We start from the raw sequence: 20,413 nt of genomic DNA, 5'->3' as shown, positions 1-20,413 counted from the left end.
ATGGCCCCCCCACCTTAAGGAATGCAAAGGGGATGCCTTCCTGTGATTGGCTCCAGAGGTTTGGCACTCTCCCATTTGTTCTCCATGGAATGAGCCTTCCCAGGCCTGGTGCAGTGTAAACAGTAATTAGCACATGTAGATTCCATGTCCATCTTTTTACCTCATAGGAACAGGCCCATCTACTACCAAATTGTTCTTGTGTGTGGGGATGTCTTTAATCCTCTGGCTTGTCAGAAGGGCAATTCTACTAGCCTAGCGGGGGGGGGGGGGGCAAAAGCCAGGAATCTAGTTAGTTGTTAAGTCAGATAAATATGATAAGTCTCCAAGTGCATCAAGAAGTGCAGATATGACAAATCTCTACTCTCCAGATCAATTTTTATCTTAAGATTGTTGTGTTGCTCTGGTCTTTAGGCCTAACTATGGTGCAATTCTACTTTGGTGCATATTTTACACACAGCGCAAAATATAGTAAAGTATCCACCCATTGAGTGAAGCAGTACAGGTGTTCACCAGATCAGCATCAATCCCCATCTGGGATACACTGCCTGTGTGTGGATACCAGACTGCGCTGAATGGTAGACCCTTTCATTCAGTTCACACAAATGTGCGCACATTTATGCACATGCTCATGTGCAGCCAACCCAGAGCCTCTTACCCTTGCTGCACAGCAGCATATCTTATTTCAAAAGCAAAATACTGGCAACTAGCACGCCAATCCATTTGAATGGAGTTCACGGTGAGTGAGGCTCAGTGTGACTCACTTACAGTATAAGTGCCAAAACCAGGCAGTACAAAAGCAAAAAAACCAACAACTTAAATGGGTCAGAAACTAATTTGCTACAGAAAGCCTCTAGTCCAAACCCTCTGCCACTTCTTTTCTGACTGGTAATTCTTCATTCTTGATATTGTAAACATATTTTAATATTTGCTTTAATTTAGAGATTTGCAAAACAAACTTTGTGTGTATTTCTAATAATACCTTACCCCACTATTTAATCCTACTATTTAATGGCTTCTGCCTTCACTGTGCCAATGATAATGTATGCACCTGATAGTGCCTCTTGTATATCAATTTAGGACTAAGTACTTGGCAAGGACACCGCCTGCAAGGGTAATCAGATTGCCCATACATACATGCAGAAAATATGCTTCAATGCCTCTCTCAGGTGACAATATTGTTATGTCACCTAGAGAGGCCAACATCTTTGCATTAGACCTTTCTACTGGGTTTACCTGTGCAACTTTCAAGAAGGTAAGACTCATCACTTGCCTTTTGAGTTAATGCGAAATTGATCCTCTCTTCCCATTGATTCCTGCGCTGCCTTTCTACAGAGAGAAGGGCTACGTTTAAAGTTCAATTTACAGCAATACTTGAATATAATCGGTAAACATTAAAGTTAGAGTGAAGGAAGGATGATTGCTAGACATGTCTAACTTTGAGATGAAGGCCATAAAGTGCCCTTCACCTCTTTCTTCCAACTCCATGTTTCAGAACAATTACAAGTCTAGCAACTAACAGAAAACTCTACTTTAATGCTCCCTAATGTGGTCATATGCTACTTACTGCTCCTGCAAATTCTTATTCTTAGTTGCCCCTTTTACAACCAGTATTTCCTCCCAACTCAAAGAAGAGCTCAGACTTGCAACCCAAGTTGCCTTTTGAATACAAGCACCTGAAGTACCTAGGGCAAAGGAGTCACACAATAGTGGGAAACATTTCTGTTGGGTTTGTGCACAGGCTAGCTTTCTTGCAAAACTTGAGACTCTCTTCAAGAAATTTAAAGTAAATTGGGATTGATGCTGATCATACACCCCGTTGCCTGTTTTGGAGAGATGGTGATGTCACCGCGAGTGATACTCTTGTTCTTTTTCAGGCCTTATTCTGTGCCTCAAGGCAGTCTCTTAATTTAGCAGCATGTCTCTTCCTGTTAAATGCCCCTGTAGCCTGCCCCTTCTAGGAGACACCAATATAAAGCCTACTGGAATCCAGATACACAAATTCAAAGGAATGATTCCTCTCAAATCATGTTACTGAAGGAAATTGTTTTTCCATTTTCGTGAAAATTTCGGGCCCTATCAGCTTTTGCCCTAAGTATTCTCAGCATACCATCTAAATAAAAATCTTCACAATATTACAATCAGAACCCCCACTCCTCTCTGTCTGGTTACATTCTGGTAGGCACCAATGAAAATGTGTTACCTAGGACCTTAAGAGTTGCCATGAGCAGACTCTCAAATTACCAAACCACTTGTACACTTGCTAGACTGCCAGGATAGTGACATCTGCCAGTGAGGAGGCAAAGATTGTTGCTTGAATAGGCTTCATGCACGTTGGGCCTGCTGGGAAATACAGCTCTGTTATCTATCTCCATGGAGCACCACATGCCATTCTTCTTACAATGGACATGTGGGAGTTTTTGGTCATTTTTAAAACTGCATTATTAACAACTTGCAGAAAATGGATCTACACTAAAATTAATATATGCACACTAAACTGTTGCTATTGTTTTTTAAACAATTTTACTATGATATGTTAAAGTGCCTTTTGCTTGGCTTATGCTAATTAGGCCTTCGTTAGGCCTGGATACTATCTTGTTTCTTTATTATTTCTGCTGCACATAGTCAACAACAGTCATGATTGTTTATTTCCATTGATTTTGTTCTTGCTGTTCTCGAAGAAGTTTTCTAACATGAGCGCAGTAATGATACAATCATTCAAGGTTCTTTCTGCTTGTTCACTGTAATGTATTTATTCACAATTAGGGCTGGCTCTACGGTGGTGAACCAGTGTAACCGCACCAGGCGCTGACCTCTGGGAGCGCCTTGTTTAGAAATACCCCTGTTTAAAAAGCACCTGCTTGAGAGTGCCTTGTGTGTCCCGCAGTTTGCAGGCAACAATAAAAAATGTCAAGATAACTCCGGTGATTAATGGTCCTGCTAGAGAGAGATCAGAGCTTTGTTTAGTAGCAGTTTCCACTAATGATAAGGTAGCAGAGAGGGTTGCAGTGCCTGCTGCAAAGAACGTGCACCATGCAGATCACATAACTGTATTTAAAGTGGGTCGATCAGTAGGTTACTGCTTTTGTCGCTGAGATCCATTTGTTACTTACAGTTCATAAGTTTCAACAATACTATAGCAGAGTGAGTTATGAAATGTCATCAAAGAACTGCATTCAAACTGCATGGTATAGGTCTTATCATTCTGTTTTTGTTTCCAGTCCTTCATTACCCTAATATTTCTAAAAAGGGATAATTTGGGTAGAAATACATTCTTATTAGTAAAACCAACCACTGTGGTACGCTTTAAATCCTGAGTTTGTGCTTTTCCAGGCCAAACACCCTTAAAATAGACTGCCCACTAGTAACTGTGACATGTGACTCCTAGGTCTTGCAATGCTCATTGTCTTATGTAGTATTTCATACAGACTGATTTACACACCTATAATTCTTTGGCTTTGTATAATGTGGGCATGATGTGAAGGGCTCTGACACCCTATACTGGTATGAGTAGCAGTTTTGAACACATTAAATGCATGTTAGAGCGGCACTATAAAGAGATGAGGGGCACCGCTGGAGGGTGGTAGATAGGGAATTTGTGGAAAAGGAGGTTTTGAGGGGGGACCAGCAAAGATTGTCATACTGGGTGCCACCAGTGCTAAAGCTGGCCTTGTTCACAACATTTCACTGTTGTGGAGTAACTAGTTTGTCCTGCCATCTACGGATCACATTAGCATAAAGAGGACAAATCAGAATTAATGTACTGGAATAGTGCTTAAATGTTAGGACAATATGGCGTTTAATAAAGCTCATTAATATTGTGACCCACTATTAGTACATACGTCTTGGATGTCATTAGAGTAAAATTCACCCCCCTCCCCTTTAGCGTGGGGCTGTAAAGCAATATTTATTCCTTAAATGCAAACAAATTCTCATCAGTTCATGAACTGCTTGAAATGAAACATTCAAATAAACAAATGTGTATTTACAAGCCTCACACGGAAACGGACGACCGAAAAAAAAAATCAAGTAGCTATAGGTCATTTTTTTTAATGCCTTAAGAAAATTAATTAAACTTGAACGTAATTTCTAAGCTTGGTCCATATTCAAACAAAAATTAAATTGTCTCTTCAAGCTGCAAAAAAATATACAACTACTTCATTCAGAAAGATTCGGAGGCTGATAATTCCACAGTTTTTCTATGCTTTAAGAGATAAATATTCTTCAAATGTTGTCAGGCTTCCGTTTCTTCTTAGGGAGAAGTGCTCCACAGATGGCAGTTCACTTTGTGTTTGATTTTCTTCATCGTGATTAAAGCGTTCATAGACATTGGAGGACACGCTACCATTTGCTACATGGTCATCCTTCCGGAAGGACACGGGCAAGTTTGAGAGCGTAAAATTAACATCTTTGAAGGCATGCAATAAGAAGATCCCGACGATGATTGTGAGGAAGCCGCTGAAGGTGCCAATGAGGTCATCGACCGACATGTGTTGCCATTCTTTGAAGAGAATGGCCGAACACGTTAAAACAGACGTGGTGAAGAACACGTAGTAGATTGGAGTCACTAGGGATGTGTTGAAAATGTCCAGAGCTCGATTCAAATAGTTTATCTGTGTGCTGACACAGACGATAAGGCTAAGCAGGAGGACCCAGGACAAAGGATGGCTAAGAACTGGCTTTCCTGCAATGAGTTCCTTTATTGCATCCCCAAGCCTTTGACGCAGGAAACTGACAGCGCTCCAATGACTGAGCAGATTGTTATGTACACCAGAATGTTGGTCTGTCCATGGCGGGGTCCAACAACAAAAATCAACATCAGTGACACAATGACAACACCTGTTGCAAACACCACAAAACCTGGGTCAACAAGTTTGCCCTTTCTTCTTCTTGCGGAGCATGGATTACCATCACAGTTGAACCCAATATACTTAGCAAGCATCCAATCTTGCCATGAAGGTTTAGCTTTTCACTTAAAAAGTAGGATGACAGAATTGCACTTACAAGAACACTAAGAACTCCGAGTGGTGTTACTAATGTAGCTGGTGCAAAAGCATAGGCAGCAAAATTAGCAACTTCGCCCGCTCCCATTGACAGGAGTCCAGACCACAAAAGCCCTTCTTTGAGGTATGTATGGCCGCCTTGACCAGCTCTCGTGGAGCCCTTCCTGGCCAGGCGCAGGAGTCCTTTCTTCTTCAAAATGAAGCTGCCGCCAATGAAGAGGCTGGAACTGATCGCCAATACCAAACCAATATAGAAGTCATATTTGCCACGGCCCTGGTTCATTTCGTTAGCTGCTTAAGTGTTTAGAACGGTTGCATAGATCGTGGATAGAGGTGGCTGGTGCTTGCAAAGGCGGTGGCTCAATGTGCACTCCTCTAGTCGGCGCAGAGCTTCAGGAGCTGCCGCTGGTCTGGGTCCTGCTCATCCTACACCCCAAAGCCCATATTACCGTCGTCTCCTCCATGAGGCCAGAGACAGAGTACATCCGCTGCAGCCTTACACCCTTGCCCCTTGTGCTCAGCCTGGGGCCCGGCTCTGCCACTTCCGCGCAGACAGTGACTCACCCCCATTAGAGGAATATAAAGCATACTTGGGCAAGGTAACGCACTGGATGAAAGTGATACAGTGCAATCTGTCTAGAAGCTTGTTTCATCAGGCTTCCTTCACTTTCCCAGGTCCAGATTTGAGTACAAATTCCTTTTAAAGCACAAACATTTGCGCAGGATAGGTGGCTTTTTTTATTCTGGTATTATGGAAGAAAGACTGACCATTGAAAGCTATACCCTGGGTAAAGCTGCAGAGTCTGAATAGCAAGTTAAAGAATGCTCATTATAATGCCTTTTCTCTCTGGATTGACTAAATATGCCTTCTCATTGGGAAGAGGATCTGCCTATGTTACATTTTTATCTTGTATTAAGAAAGGAACTGGTTTATATTTTTTAGGGCTTACCTTAAGACCAACATGCCAGTTTAGTACTGGAATAATATAACTTACACACACTTTAAGCCTCACACATAGGAGAGAAAATGTCAGGATATGTTTTGGACTCTTGGACATTGGTGAGGTTTAGCAGTCACAAAAGTATGGGCAAAAGGTACAAAGCACTTTTCGGGTCTTAAATGCTCCAATTCTAGTTTGTGACCATACAACTGCTTTTAGCAATGTACTTAACTCATTTTAAGAGGTTAACTTTTTACAGACTCTCAAATGTTGCATAGAAACGGATAAGAAATTCATGTGCTGGAAGGGTTTGTTGTTTTTGATTATCCTTCTAAAGAGGAATTGCTATTCAATGCTATCAATGATTTAGAACCAAAATGGGAGTTGCAAACCATTAAAACGTTACCAAATCCCACTTTGGTGTGGTAAACTTTTTACAAAATGGAAGGGGCTTGTTGGGGATACCTTCCTATTTATGAGTTCTAAAAAAAGAGTAGTCCATTGGACCACTGTTAACTCTCAAACAAGTTAAAAAAAGGAGAGTTTTCTTTTTAAATACAGCCCAGATTTCTTTATGAGAACAGGCTGCATGTTAAAAAAAGTTACTTTATTAAATTTGGATCAAAGACGTGGTGGTTTGCTGACTATAGCACGCCATCAACCTTGTGATGGCATCCAATATCATTAATATTCAGGAGGACTGTGACCCACTATTAGTACATAAGGCAGTTCTCAAAAATCTTTTCTAGTCGCACAAATTCTAGTTGCAGTTTGTGTGGAAAAGCTTTTGACCAGGTATTCACACAACTGGTCCTATTTTTGAAAACTTTTTGGCTGCAAGGGCTTCTAGTACTATTATTCTATTCGCAAAAACGATTCACAAAATTGCAGCAGAACATTTTTAAAACAGGATGTATATTGGAAATGCAAATATGATGGTCTACAAAATACTGATTCACAGGAGGTCACAGAACAAGCTGCCTAAAACTTTTCATTAGGCAATTGGCAATATGCAACCCTCTAAGAATGACCACAATAACAGATATGGTGGCCTGGAAGGATCAACAGACCACCATGTTTGTCATTGTATTTTAGTTAAAAAATCAGTTTTTATTTAAATGCAGGCCATTTTTTTCTGGCAGAAATGTAACTGTTTAAAAAAAAAAAATATATATATATATATATATATATATATATTCACAGAAAAAAACATAGGTTTCAGGCACGTTATAGTTAGGAATTAGCATTTAAAAAACCTCAGAAATTCACTGAAAAAACCATAGGTTTCAGGGGTGTTATAGTTAGCTGGACTTTTCACTTGTACAAAACCATTGAAATTCCCCCGTTATAGTTAGTTCAGCTAACTATAACTCGCGCGCCCGCAATGCACTGCTGATGACGTCACATATTACATCACTCATGACATGGTCAGTGACATCACTCATGACATCACTGATAACATCTCAAATGACATCACTGATGACATCACTGATTACATCATCCAGTGAATGTCTGTTTTTCTGAAAATTAAATATGTTTTATATATGTATATCTCAAGGTCGATGGAAGAATAAATGGGTATGTAAGTGTCTAAATGGATGATTTGTTTTTGAAAAATTGATTGTGTAACTGACTGATTAAGTGTATCATAGTGAATACATGGCTTAGTGAGTAATGTTTAAATATGTAAATATCTGTATCAGTCTCTCACTTTGTGTATAAGTGGCTGCATGGGTTGGTGAGTAGCTACATGGGTGTCTATATAGGTTATTAGTTGGTTTTTTGAGTATCAGTCTGAGTGTCTGCATGGTTCGGTGGGGGGTATTACGTAGTGCATAGGTGCATGAATGAGTGACTCACTGTTTGTATGTGTGGAAGACAGCATATGTGCAGGACTGTATGGGTGGATGAGTGTGTGTATGGGTGTGTTAGTGAGTGAATGACTGTCTCAATAGTGTCTTTATGAGTAACTACATATGATTTAAACTAGTATATGTGACTATTGGTGTATATAAGTGAGTATATGTGAGAGTGAGAGATTGAAAGAGTTCCTGTATGAATAAGTATGTGTTTCTATAAGTGATTGTTTAAAAGACTAAGTATGTGTAAGTTTCCGTAGAAGTAAGTGTGGTGGTGTGTGTATAACTGTATATACAAGTATATGTATGTTTGATTCTTTATTAGCATGAGTGACTATGTGTGTGAGTAAATCTATGGATGAGTGGCATTGTGTAACAGGATGTATAGGTGTATGAGTACATATGATGAGTGAGTACATGTATGAGTGACTGTATAGGACTGTTGGTGAATGAGTCGATGTGTATGTGGATCTTAGAATTACTGAAGAGGTTGTTGTAACTGGTATTGGTATGTCCATTGTTTTGAAAATTTTAGTCTCTATTTTTGAATGTGTGTATCAAAGGTTATATTAGGGTGAGAGGAGGTCTGCCACTCTATCACAAGGATGATGTCATCAGTGATGTCATCAGTGATGTCATTTGAGATGTCATCAGTGATGTCATGAGTGATGTCACTGACCATGTCATGAGTGATGTAATATGTGACGTCATCAGCAGTGCATTGCGGGCGCGCGAGTTATAGTTAGCTGAACTAACTATAACGGGGGAATTTCAATGGTTTTGTACAAGTGAAAAGTCCAGCTAACTATAACACCCCTGAAACCTATGGTTTTTTCAGTGAATTGCTGAGGTTTTCTAAATGCTAATTCCTAACTATAACTATAACGTGCCTGAAACCTATGTTTTTTTCTGTGAATTTCAAAGGTTTTTTAAATGCTAATTTCTAACTATGCCTACAGAGATAGGACATGTGAAGAAAGAAGAAAAGATGCACAGAAAGAAAAAAAAGAAGTGCAGAAAGAAGCAACAGTAGTCCTCAAAGACGAAGAAAAGTGCAGGAAGAAGGATAACGTGCAGAAAGAACAAAAAGAAGAGCAGAAAGAATCCTTGTTGCAAAATCATCCTGTACCCTCAACTTTTTCAGACGGATACTGGTGGTAACTGAGTCTGACTAACCAGTCCTAGAGCCAGTGCTATGTTAAAAGACACTTAGAATACAGTGAAAACACCTACATACACTAGGGAACATCATGCGTTGGAGTCCCCCTGTGATTAGCATGACCTCCTCTGTAAGCCCCTAGTATATAATAGGGCAGGGGGATTAAAACTACCTCTAAAAACAGGCCACAGGGCGTTTTTGCACATGTTAACTCAGGCCCCGTCCCCTCCTTTCACCACTGTGTAAACACGCCCTGTGTCCGTTTTTAGTTGGGAGATTAAGTTCATTTGAATCCTGAGGGTCCCTAGGGTCCAACTAGCCCACTAGGTACCTCCAGTAAGTGCCACAGAGCTGCGTTGCACAGAGGTGTAAAAAGTGGCACAGCCTGGACCACCTCTCTGCAATGCAGCTCAGTGGCGCTTACTGGAAGCACTTGGTGGGCTAGTTAGCCCCCAGGGGCCCTCAGTATTGAAGGGAAATTATATCCCCAATTTAAAACGTGCCAAAGTGCGTGTTTGCACACGTCACCTCAGGCCCCGTCCCCTCCCTTCACCACTGTGTAAACGCGCCCTGTGGCTGTTCTAAGTTGAGAGATTAAGTCCCCTTGAATCCTAAGGGTCCCTAGGGTCAAACTAGACCACTAGGTACCTCCAGTAAGCACCACAGAGCTGCGTTGCAGAGAGGTGTAAAAAGGGGCTTGGCCTCAGAACACCTGTCTGCAGCGCAGCTCCCTGGCGCATACTGGAGATGCTTGTTGGGCTAGTTGGCCCTCAGGGACCCTCAGTATTGAAGAGGAATTAATTCTCCAACTTACAACTCGCCAGGGGGCGCGTTTGCAGAGTGCTGCAAGGAGGGGGCGTGGCCTCCAGCACGATGCCAGTCTTTTATTTATTTTAATATTTTAAGAAGGGGGGCTGTGTGGTTCCCCTTCTTATTCTAATTTATTGGCCCTGATGACCCCATCCCCCAGGGCCTGTCTCCTAATTATATTTTTTTACCCCAATCCCCAGGGCCGGCCACTGTTTTTTATTATTTAAAAAAATATATATATTTATAGACACACCTAGGACATGCTGGACAAACCGTACGTACCTATCACCATGACGATTTGAGTGATATTCATTAAAAGGCGACTATGCATACAATGAATCCACGTGGAATGTATTTACACCACTAGTGAAGCTCTGACATGTCTGATGCCCTACCGTGCCTAATCCCGGTAGACACCCTTGTCGTTTATTTACACAAACATGGGTAGCTATTGACCGACACATTTAATACACATGCACACCAAGCCATTCAAAGGGGATTCGACAAAAATTCGACCAAAACTATGTAAGAAACCCCCCTCACGGTTAATAAAACACACATCCACTGCCGGATGTGTAATACTTTTTATTTTACTCTCTGGAAAGGGGACGAACATCACTTGAGAGTCACAGCGCGCTCCTGGCAGAGCCCAATGCTGTGTTACACCCACCATTGCCTGCCGAGTGCCACACACCTCTGTGTTGTATTCCACCAGCTAGTGCATATGCTATGACACTCTCTAGCCCATGTGCACTGTAACACCACCCCGTGAATATGTCATGCCACACTTGTCTTCGCACGGGTTATATTGCCCCATCTAACGTGCCTTCCTCGATGCCTATGTTATAACGCACAGCGCTATGCCATACATATTACAATCTGGGATCCATATCTTTGTCACAGTGCATATGCAACGTTACACTCCCCAGCACATATTTTATATTACAACTTTAGAGACTAGTTAGGTTACACAACACTGCCCTGTGCATATTACACTCCAAGGCGCACATCGCATAGCACGCGCTAGTGCCTGTGCTATCTCGCGCTCTCCAATGAATCTGTCATTGCGCACAATGTATTGCATATTATATTTCACGCCCGGTTCATCTTATATCACACTTTTTGGTGCATAGTTTATACCATACACTATATCTAGTTTTCATTTTCAATCGTGCTCTCAGGACTATGTTCTATATAACACTATGTTCACCTACCCTATTCACGGGCATTACATTTTGCGATAGGGGGTGGAGGATCAGGGGGTGTTTCTGCCAAGTGAGCCCGGAGTCACAGTCACAAACGTCCTCTTCTTCCTGAATAAAAGTGAGGTTATGCTGCATACTTGTTCATAGTTCGCACAGACACACGTTTTAAAAACAATAAAGTTCCTAATACCCGCCTTCTCTGAACAGTTAGCTTGCTGCCCCATCCCCCTCCTCCCTATCCTCCCTATCCTCTGTTGTGTGAATCCATGGACTAGCCTCCTCCCTCCTGCCATGCATGGTCTGATGTGCTGCCACTGCCCTCAATTTAGTATGATGTACCAGTCCCCTCCTCCTGCCCTCCATTGCCCAATGCTATGCCCCATCATTGACCTCCTGCTTAAACTCAGTGCTTAGCTTGCTTCCCCTATTCTCCTTCCCCCTGCCCTGCGATGTCTTTGTGCATGCCCCTGCTCCATCCTTTTTGCCCACCATGTTCCAAGGACCTGCCACTCCTATCTACTCTGAGTGTTCTGTTGAGCTGCCACTCCCCTCCCACCTGCCTAGCATTATCAGATGACTGTAACCTGTCCCTGCCACCTCCACCCTGCCTGTCCACATGCCATGCCCCTATCCTCTTCCTCCTGTCCTACATGGTCCATTGTACTGCCACACCCTTCTGCCCTCCCTGGTCAGTTGTGCTGCAACTGCTCCTCCTGCCTGCCCCGTGCGGTCTGTTGTGAGGCCCCTTCCCCTGAACTTTATTGTCTGTGCACAGGTCCTGACCCTCCCTTCTATCCTCCATCGTCCTTTGTGCATACCCCTGCACCCTCCTTCTTGCACATCATAGCCATTGTGCTGCCACTAACCCTCCCACTTGCCATGCATGGTCTTCTGTGCTGCCATGGCCCCTCCCACCTTCCCTGTGTGGTCAGTTAGCTGCCCCTGACCCCCTCCCACCTTCCCTCCATGGTCTGTGTGTATGCCATCACAGTCTCACTGTTGCTCTTCATGGTGTGTCTTGCTTCTAGGGCCCATCCTGCCTGACCTCCATGGCTATCTTGCTGCTCCTGCCCTGCCCCCTTGCCCCCAGCCCTCTGTTTACATGTGCAGACCCCTACTCTCTCCCTCCTGGCTTGACTGTTCCATTGTAATTCCCCTGATCCGTCCCTCCTGCCCTTTATGGTCTGTTATGCTGCAGCTTTCTCTCCTGTCTGTCCATTATGGTCAGCTAGCTACCAATGCCTCTTGCCCCTCTGTTCTCTGTTGTCCATGTGCATGGTCCTGTCCCCTCCCTCTTGCTTTCTATGGATTGTTGTGCTGCACTTCCGTCCCGCATGCCCTGTGTGGTGTATTGTGCTGCTGCAAACCCTGATGCCTGCCCTGCAGGGTCAGTTTGGTGCACCTCTCCATGTCCCTCCTGTCCTCTGTTATCCAAGTCCATGTCCCTACCCCATTTCCTTCCATGATCCAATGTACCATACTTGCGAACATTTTGAACTTGGTAAGAGGGAGATTTTGAAAAAAAACTGGGGTATTGATTTTCCCCTTTGAGTTACATTGAAAAAGAAGAGATTGTAGACAGGAGACAGATCAAATAAAGCCCATTTGAGCTTAAAAACATAGGACGTTTCCTGGCTGAATCGGGTCTGTTGGCATGTATGGTTGTACTGCCATTGCCTCTTCCTTCTGCCCACAATGGTCTATTACATTGCCACAGCCTCTCTTGCAAGTCCTGTATTGTTGGTTTGTTGCCCCTGCCCCCCTTTCCACTGCCCTCCATAGTCTGTTGTGCTGCCACTGCCCCTCCTGCCTGCCCAGTGTGGTCAAATTGTTGCCTCTGCACTCTCCTACCTGCCTTCAATTTTCAGGGTCCGTGGCCCTGGCCTCTGCCTCTCAACAGTATCCTAATGAACAACTAGATTGCTAACATTCTATATTTATTACAAAAGTGTGGAACGCCTGATGTCATCTTGATGTAGTCAAAACTGTAATACCTAGAGCATTTCCTTTAGAAATTACATATATGAGAGGGTCTTATTGGCATCAAAATTATGGTTAGTGCTCAAAGTTTTCAAATAGCGACAAAGCACTTTTAAATTATTTGTTATCTTTATGTTTTTTTATCCAGTTGACCACTTGATTAAATGTTGCACTTAGGGGAGAGGATGTGGTGTTACTTCCAGAGCTGCAGACTTTGCAACTGGGGAACCAGGTTGGAGTTTCTGCTTCAGCTCGACATTCTGTGATTCTGGTCAAATCACTTAGTCTCCCCATGTCTACAACCAAAATGAATTTGTTCTTGTGTGATGTAACCAATGCTCATGTAAAGGACTCCAATACCTGACAAGTCTCCACTATATAACACTGCAAAAACACAAAATAATAAGTGTTTTGCACACTTCTGTCATTGGGCTATATTTGGGCTACATCTGGGTGATTTTGGGCTACATTTGGGCTCTTTTGTCTCCGGTGGCCATCTTGGGAGATTTATTTGTTATGAAGTTTCCTAATTTCCTCAGGTACTGCAGTCTCCTCAGTAGGAAATGCTTTCAGTTTTTTACTTTGATTCCATCATGAAGGTATTCAGATATGTCACACATTTGCCATAAATTCTGAAAGTTAGCACTCTAGTTGCTCATTAGATCACTGTAGTAAAACTACTGTTCACCATGGAAGTCTGCTCCTGGTATTAAAAGTGCATGTTTCAGTCTGCATGTCAGAATTTTTTAATGAAATAGAAGAGGATTTGAGAAGTCACTCAAAATGTGCCCTCATTTTCTTTCTTCAGCATTAATCATAATTTCTATGGCAAAATGAACCCCCTCATTGTGTTCCTTTTTAAATTAAATGTTTTAAGTGTTACCAGTTTATTCCAATCAAGATGGCTTCAGGTGTCCCATACTTTTGTCATAATGAAGAAAGTAAGCGCTCTAGTTGTTTTTAAGAACACTCTGGGACATTCTGTCATTGGGCTATACTTGGGCTACATCTGGGTGATATTTGGGCTACATTTGGGCTCTTTTATCTCTGGTGGCCATCTTGGGAGACTTATTTGTTATGAAGTTTCCTAATTCCCTCATTTACTGCAGTCTCCTCAGTAGGAAATACTTTCAGCTTTTTACTTTGATTCCATCAAGAAGGCATTCAGATGTGTCACACATTTGCCATAAATTCAGAATGTTAGCACTCTTTTTGCTCATTAGATCACTGTAGTAAAGCTACTGCTCACCAGGGAAAACTGCTGCTGGTATTGAAAGTGCATGTTTCAGTCTGCATGTCAGAATTTTTTAATGAAATAAAAGAGGATTTCAGAAGTCAAAATGTGCCCTAGTTTTTCTTTCTGCAGCACTAATCATACTTGTTATGGAAAAATGAGCCCCCTCATTTTGTTCCTTTTTAAATTAAATGTTTTAAGAGTTACCACTTTAATCCAAGCAAGATGGCTTCAGGTGTGCCATACGTTTATCATAAGTAGGACTGTTAGCGCTCTAGTTGTTCTTTGGAACACTCTGGGAAGCTGCAGTAGAACACAAAGGAATCAACTGACAGTCTCTGCCCTTGTTGGATGTACATGTTTTACTGAGAATGTCAGACTTCATTCTCACATGACTGAGAAAGATAATGTGAATTTACAGAAAATAAGCTCTCAGTTTAGCTTATAGATCACCTTCCAAACCTCTGTGGGAAAAGCATGAGAAAATATTTTTCTCTCAATCATGATATCATAGCAGAATGCTTTTTCACATGGTGAAATCACCTTAGAACATACCACAATTCCTAAAATGAGTATGGTACCATCAACAAATGATTTATAATGTAACTAAAGTCTTAAAACCTTCTATTAACTGCAATGCTTTTTAATGAGGTGCTATCATGTATATTGGTCCCAAGATGGCTGCCAACACTTCTTGGATGAAGTGCTGACAGCCAATCAGATGTCAGGATGAGATGTGTGGTTAGGCTCCGCCCACATATATATATGATTTTACTTTTGATTTTCTCAGGAACTACTGAACAGATTGACACCAGACCTGCAAAAGGCACTTCCCTGAGCTGAGGACTACCTCTCTGCCAAATTTCAAGTAATTCTGTTCAGCCGTTCGGGCTGTACCTTGGACTAAAGGTCCCTATGGAAAATTGCATAGGGAAAATGCGTTTTGAGACCCCCCTTTTTTCTCAGCCCCCGCTTGACGAATCCCCCCGAGACTTTCAGGGTAGGAGCGGAGCGGAGCACCCCACCTATTTTGAAAATTTCGCGAGGATTCGTCAACCGGCGCCAAAGTTATTCCAAATAGAATGTTGCGGATTTCCTATGGAAACACGGTCCTAACTATAACTATCTACTGGCGACCGCCAGTAGATAATATATATATATAGCTTATAATGTCAGCCCAGGACGCGCTGCGTGACCGGGAGGCTGCAGCAGAAGCATTATTTTTTGATTTACCGACTGCCAGTGTCGCAACTGAATCGCTAACCCATGAGGGAAATACGAACGATGTTAGAAGTTTACTGAGGAAATTGGAAAAACTTCAAAAAACCGAGTTATCTAAATGGTGGGAGAGCAAGTCCCTTAAAAAATATTGTGATGTAGGCAGGGTGCCACGGGGGTTGCGAGTCATGATTGCACATTCGTATGAAAATCCGCACCCTGAGATGCTTTCCGAATGGGCCACCAACAATCTCCAAGCCTCTATGAACATGGTTCACATTTTGATCAGATATGCCGTGATCGATAGAGAGAGGATTCTTAAAGAGATTAATGAACTAAATCAGACTCTTGATGCTCATGACCAGAAGGATATTATTGCCAAAGGCAGAGTTTCGATAGCCAACAAATTACAACAATATGAAGAGACTATCAAAACCCGCAAAGCCTTTAAGTTTGCCAGGGATCGTGATGATTATCTGTCGGGAAGGGTTTTCACGTTCTCCCGCAAATTTGACAACGTAAAAAGGAAAGCTCTTGCGGATCAAGTCCAAGGGAATCGTGATAATGCTAGCAATGACAACCTCATCACTCAAGTGGACTCTGATGTCAATTCTCTCACCAGTGGGGACTCGGATGAAGGTTCTAGTACAGCGGTTATATCTAGCACAGTGGCCATCAAACATACTCTGGGAGAGGAGCTTAATTTTTTAACTATGGGCAGGCGAGCAACCCTCCGCCCCAGAAATCCTCAAAGCCAAACAAATGTAGCAGCAAGCGGCGGAGAGAGAGGCGCCAGCACCGCCTCAAGACCATCAAACAGGGGCAGAGGAGGACGGAGATGGAAACGCTAGACTCTCAGGATAACACAATCATTAATCTGACGGACACTGTGTTATCCGAAGCTGAGCAACAACTGTTAAAATTGGGCCTTTCATTTTGTCCCGAGTCCAACTTCTCATACAAACAGTCTCGCATAGATATTTATAAGTTCATTCGAAAAATTAAACTCAAAAAATTCTTCCAATTGAACAAATCTATGAGTATGGCCACTACATCCGATTTGTTGTTGGATCCACTACAAGTTCGGGACTCTGATACACTTCAAATTATGCAATCCTTGGCTAACGAAAGTTCGGACTTTACTGTATCTGGTACTGTACCTGAACGTCTGGAAGTAATCAACACAGGATTGGCGGCTGCCAGTCCATTTCGTCCTCCTTCGAGTTTCTATCCGATTATGCCCAAGGACTCTGTTGATGTGTTCAGTGACATGGTAATTAATGACCTAAAAAGTCTAAACTTGTCCACTTATTCCAAATGTAGACAAATAAATGCAAAATTGAGAAATTATTGGGCGTTGATCAAGAAAATTCGTGGGAATGGTCAAATTGTGGTGATGGGTGCTGATAAGGGCGGCAACATAGTTCTTTGGCCCAAAAATGATTATCTGCAAGAGGCTCAACGCCACTTGTCTGATACTAATTGTTACAGCAAAGTAGGTCGAGACCATTTGGGTGAAATCAAGAAATCTGTATCCTCCCTATTGGCACAATGGAAAAGAATGGGACTCCTGTCAAAGAATGAATATTTGTTCATTAAAAATGATTTCCCAACTACAGCCACCCTGTATTTCATCCCTAAGGTTCACAAGGGTATTCACCCGGTACCAGGCAGACCCATCATCTCTGCCCGCAATAACCTTTTGGAAGCCATGTCAAAATATGTGGATTATTTTCTCCAACCTCATATGACCGCTTTGCCATCCTTTATTAAGGATACTGGTGATTTTTTAAATAAAATCAAGGCAATTGATTGGCAATCCACCTTCGTTCTAATCACACTTGACATAGCTTCCCTTTACACCAGTATTTTACATTCTCAAGGGTTAACTGCTGTCAAACATTTTTTAGATTCCCGTTCCATTAATTTCAAGGACCATAACACCATGCTCCTTCAAATGATTGATCTTTGTCTCAATAACAATCTGTTTTTGTTTAATAAAGTTCTATACAAACAGTTGAGGGGTGTGGCTATGGGGGCATGTTTTTCTCCAACCTATGCCTGCCTTTTGGTTGGTTGGTGGGAGGAACATGTCCTCAGAGTCAACCATAAGGATATGTGGGATGCACATATCCGTTACTATGGCAGATACATAGACGATATTTTTATCGTCTGGGAAGGTTCCACAGAGGAGGCTTCTTTGTTTGTAGCATCCATCAATAACAACACGATGAACTTACAATTCACGGCTACTATCAGCACTGAGAGGGTGGAGTTCCTTGATGTGGAAGTGTTTATTATGGACCAACACATAGAAACTAAACTACATAGGAAAATCACTGCTGGCAATTCTATCTTACATGCCAGTAGTGCACACCCACCACACCTTATACGTAGCATACCCTACGGGGAATACCTTCGTCTACGTCGTATATGCAGCCGTCAATTTGATTTAGAACAGTGCCAACAGGAAGCTACCAATCGGTTCCTTGCCCGTGGGTATAAACCGGACAATCTGAAAAAAGCCCTTGACAAAGCTAATCTTTGTTCTCGGGAAATCTGCCTCTCTACCAAACTACCTCAAACTACGAATCTCAGTTGGGAGGTGGACACAGAGGTTATTCAACCCATTAGACTCATTACCACTTTTTGCAAACAACACAGAAGTTTGCGACATATTATTTATAAACACTGGCCCATTGTTTTAACTGATATGACTCTCAAGTTTTTGCTGCCCAATCTACCTAACATTACTTTCAGGAGAGCACCCTCAATGAGGGATGCGTTGGTTAAATCCAATCCTGAAGTCACGGAGAAGATTACGTGGTTATCACGTTTTGGCTTTTTCAAATGTGCTTCATGCCGTGCGTGCAAATTCGGAATTAATGTTTCCGAATATTGCACTGCATTTAATAATGTTCCGGTACAAATCAAACAACATTTCACGTGCCGCACTGACTTTGCGGTCTATGTGTTAGAGTGTACCTGCCATTTGAAATATGTGGGGAGCACCAAACTACCGGTTTTCAACCGCATTTTGCAACACCTTCGTGCGATTGTCAACTCGGACCCCAGATATCCTGTTGCCCGACACTTCAAAGCTATTCATGCTAATAAGATCAGTGTCTTAACATATTTTGTGATTGGGGCGGTACCACCTTCAATTCGGGGGGGCAACAGAGAGAAACAACTACGCCAGTTAGAATCCTCCTTCATCCTATTACTCGATACTAAGATGCCCAATGGGATGAACACAAGTGAGGATTTGCATAACTTTCTGTGAATATCTGTTTTATTGTGGTCTTTATATTTTCCCCTAAATGTAGTTGATCTAACAGTATTTGTAACATCTACTAGCGGTTTCTTGCTACTGGCAGCCTTTTTTAGTTTAAGTATTCACTCCAATGCTTCTTGCTCTACCTTTTTCTTACTTCGTTTTTTGTATTTATTTTTCTTCATCCCTGTATATGCTTTTTAATTTTTCTTTTATTTTTCTTTACTGTTCTTCCCTTTTGTTCTTTTTTCCTTTTTCTCTTTTTGGTTTTATTTATGTGACAATCAATGATCAAGAGTGTGTTTTGTTTAGATTCCAGAAATGAATTGTTGCTTTTTTTCAGAAACATGCAAGCCATGGTTATGATTTGCAATTAGCATTTCAGCATTTAGGGGCACTTGCCTTGTATTTTGTTTGCTATGATCTGCTTCGCTGCATTTTATGTATCAATTTGATATATTAACCTGGTCATCAATGTTTCTGATTTATTCTCATAACTTCTCTAAGAGAACACACTCTGGGTTTGCAGTATTTTATTTATGTCTATTACCATTGAGCATCATGATTGGGTGAAGTTGATTTTAAATTGGAAGGTCCGGCACCAGCGCGTCAGGTGATCAAGATCGCGGAGGCGATCGAAACACGTCTGAGGCGGACACTTGTCTGACATAATGAAATAAACGTCGGAATTGAAACTTTGGAACCGTTTGTTGTCTTTACTTTTGGACGTCAGCATTGTGCACGGTGGAGAGGTGCACCTGCTTTCAACTCCCTTTGTTTTATTGGGGAGGTCAGGACTTTGTCTCTCTCTCTCTATATATATATATATATATATATATATATATCGCGCTCGCTTTCCGTCTTTCCTCCCCTTCACTCACAATCGGGTGCTTAATTGCGCGGTGACGGATACCGCGCGGATTATCAAATCCACAGCTTGTGGCACCAATTCAATGTATCAAGCACTCACAGGAAAGTTTTCCCCAAAAATGTATTGGGTTCTCTTTACACGACCAGACCCGTTTCGGCTGCCGCCTTCATCAATAATGGCCGGCGCCAGCATGAGACAGATTTAAATACATGTGCACTGCTAAACACAAACAAAGGACACCCAACTTACTCCAGTTTAAGGTGTTGGCCATTGCTGAACAGGTTATTTTATACAGCATAACATGGGGTTATATATATATACATTCAGCATTTACTTTATATTCAGCCCTGAATGGGCTTTAATGTAGGCATTCTAATTCCCAATGAACCAAATTAACCAAGGCTACCTCCCTCCAAAATTACATTGAGATGGAGAGAGTACCGCGGGGACTAAGAATATACACAGTCCCTCATATGAGAATCCGAATCCGCTACTGCTCGAGGAATGGGCGGATCATATGGCGGCAGCAACAAAAGGAATGTTGGTCATCCTGATAAAGTTTTCATGGTGTGATAGAGAGCAAGCACTATGCGACATTGAGGAACTGGAGAAACAGATTGCCGATAATAGCGATAAGAACAAGCAGGAAGAACTATGGGAGGCCATGAAGAAACGCCTCACAAAGTATGAACTTAAAATTAAACAGCGGAAACAGGATAAGTTTGAGAGAGATGAGAGGGATTACCAACAGGGACGCATCCTGACATTTGCAAAGAAGTACGACCAAGCAGATCCTTAGTAATAGGAACAAAACTGTAGTGGAACAGAGGAAAACTTCCGAATCAGAGGTCACTGATATTGA

The 20,413-nt window shown here is 42.1% G+C and overlaps 1 protein-coding gene and 1 pseudogene across 4 annotated transcripts in view; both read right to left on the bottom strand.

The window, feature by feature from the left end:
* Positions 1-20,413, bottom strand: part of LOC146861982 (phospholipid-transporting ATPase ABCA1-like) — a 3,104,259-nt gene that overhangs the window by 1,549,148 nt on the left and 1,534,698 nt on the right. The window lies entirely within an intron of this gene.
* LOC146861983 (magnesium transporter NIPA2 pseudogene) lies at positions 4,197-5,429 on the bottom strand (annotated as a pseudogene).

The sequence above is a fragment of the Triturus cristatus genome, chromosome 2_2, assembly GCF_964204655.1.
Source record: "Triturus cristatus chromosome 2_2, aTriCri1.1, whole genome shotgun sequence".
Taxonomy (NCBI): Eukaryota; Metazoa; Chordata; class Amphibia; order Caudata; family Salamandridae; genus Triturus; species Triturus cristatus.
Note: the sequence above shows the minus strand (reverse complement) of the source record. Positions and strands in the feature narration are given on the sequence as shown.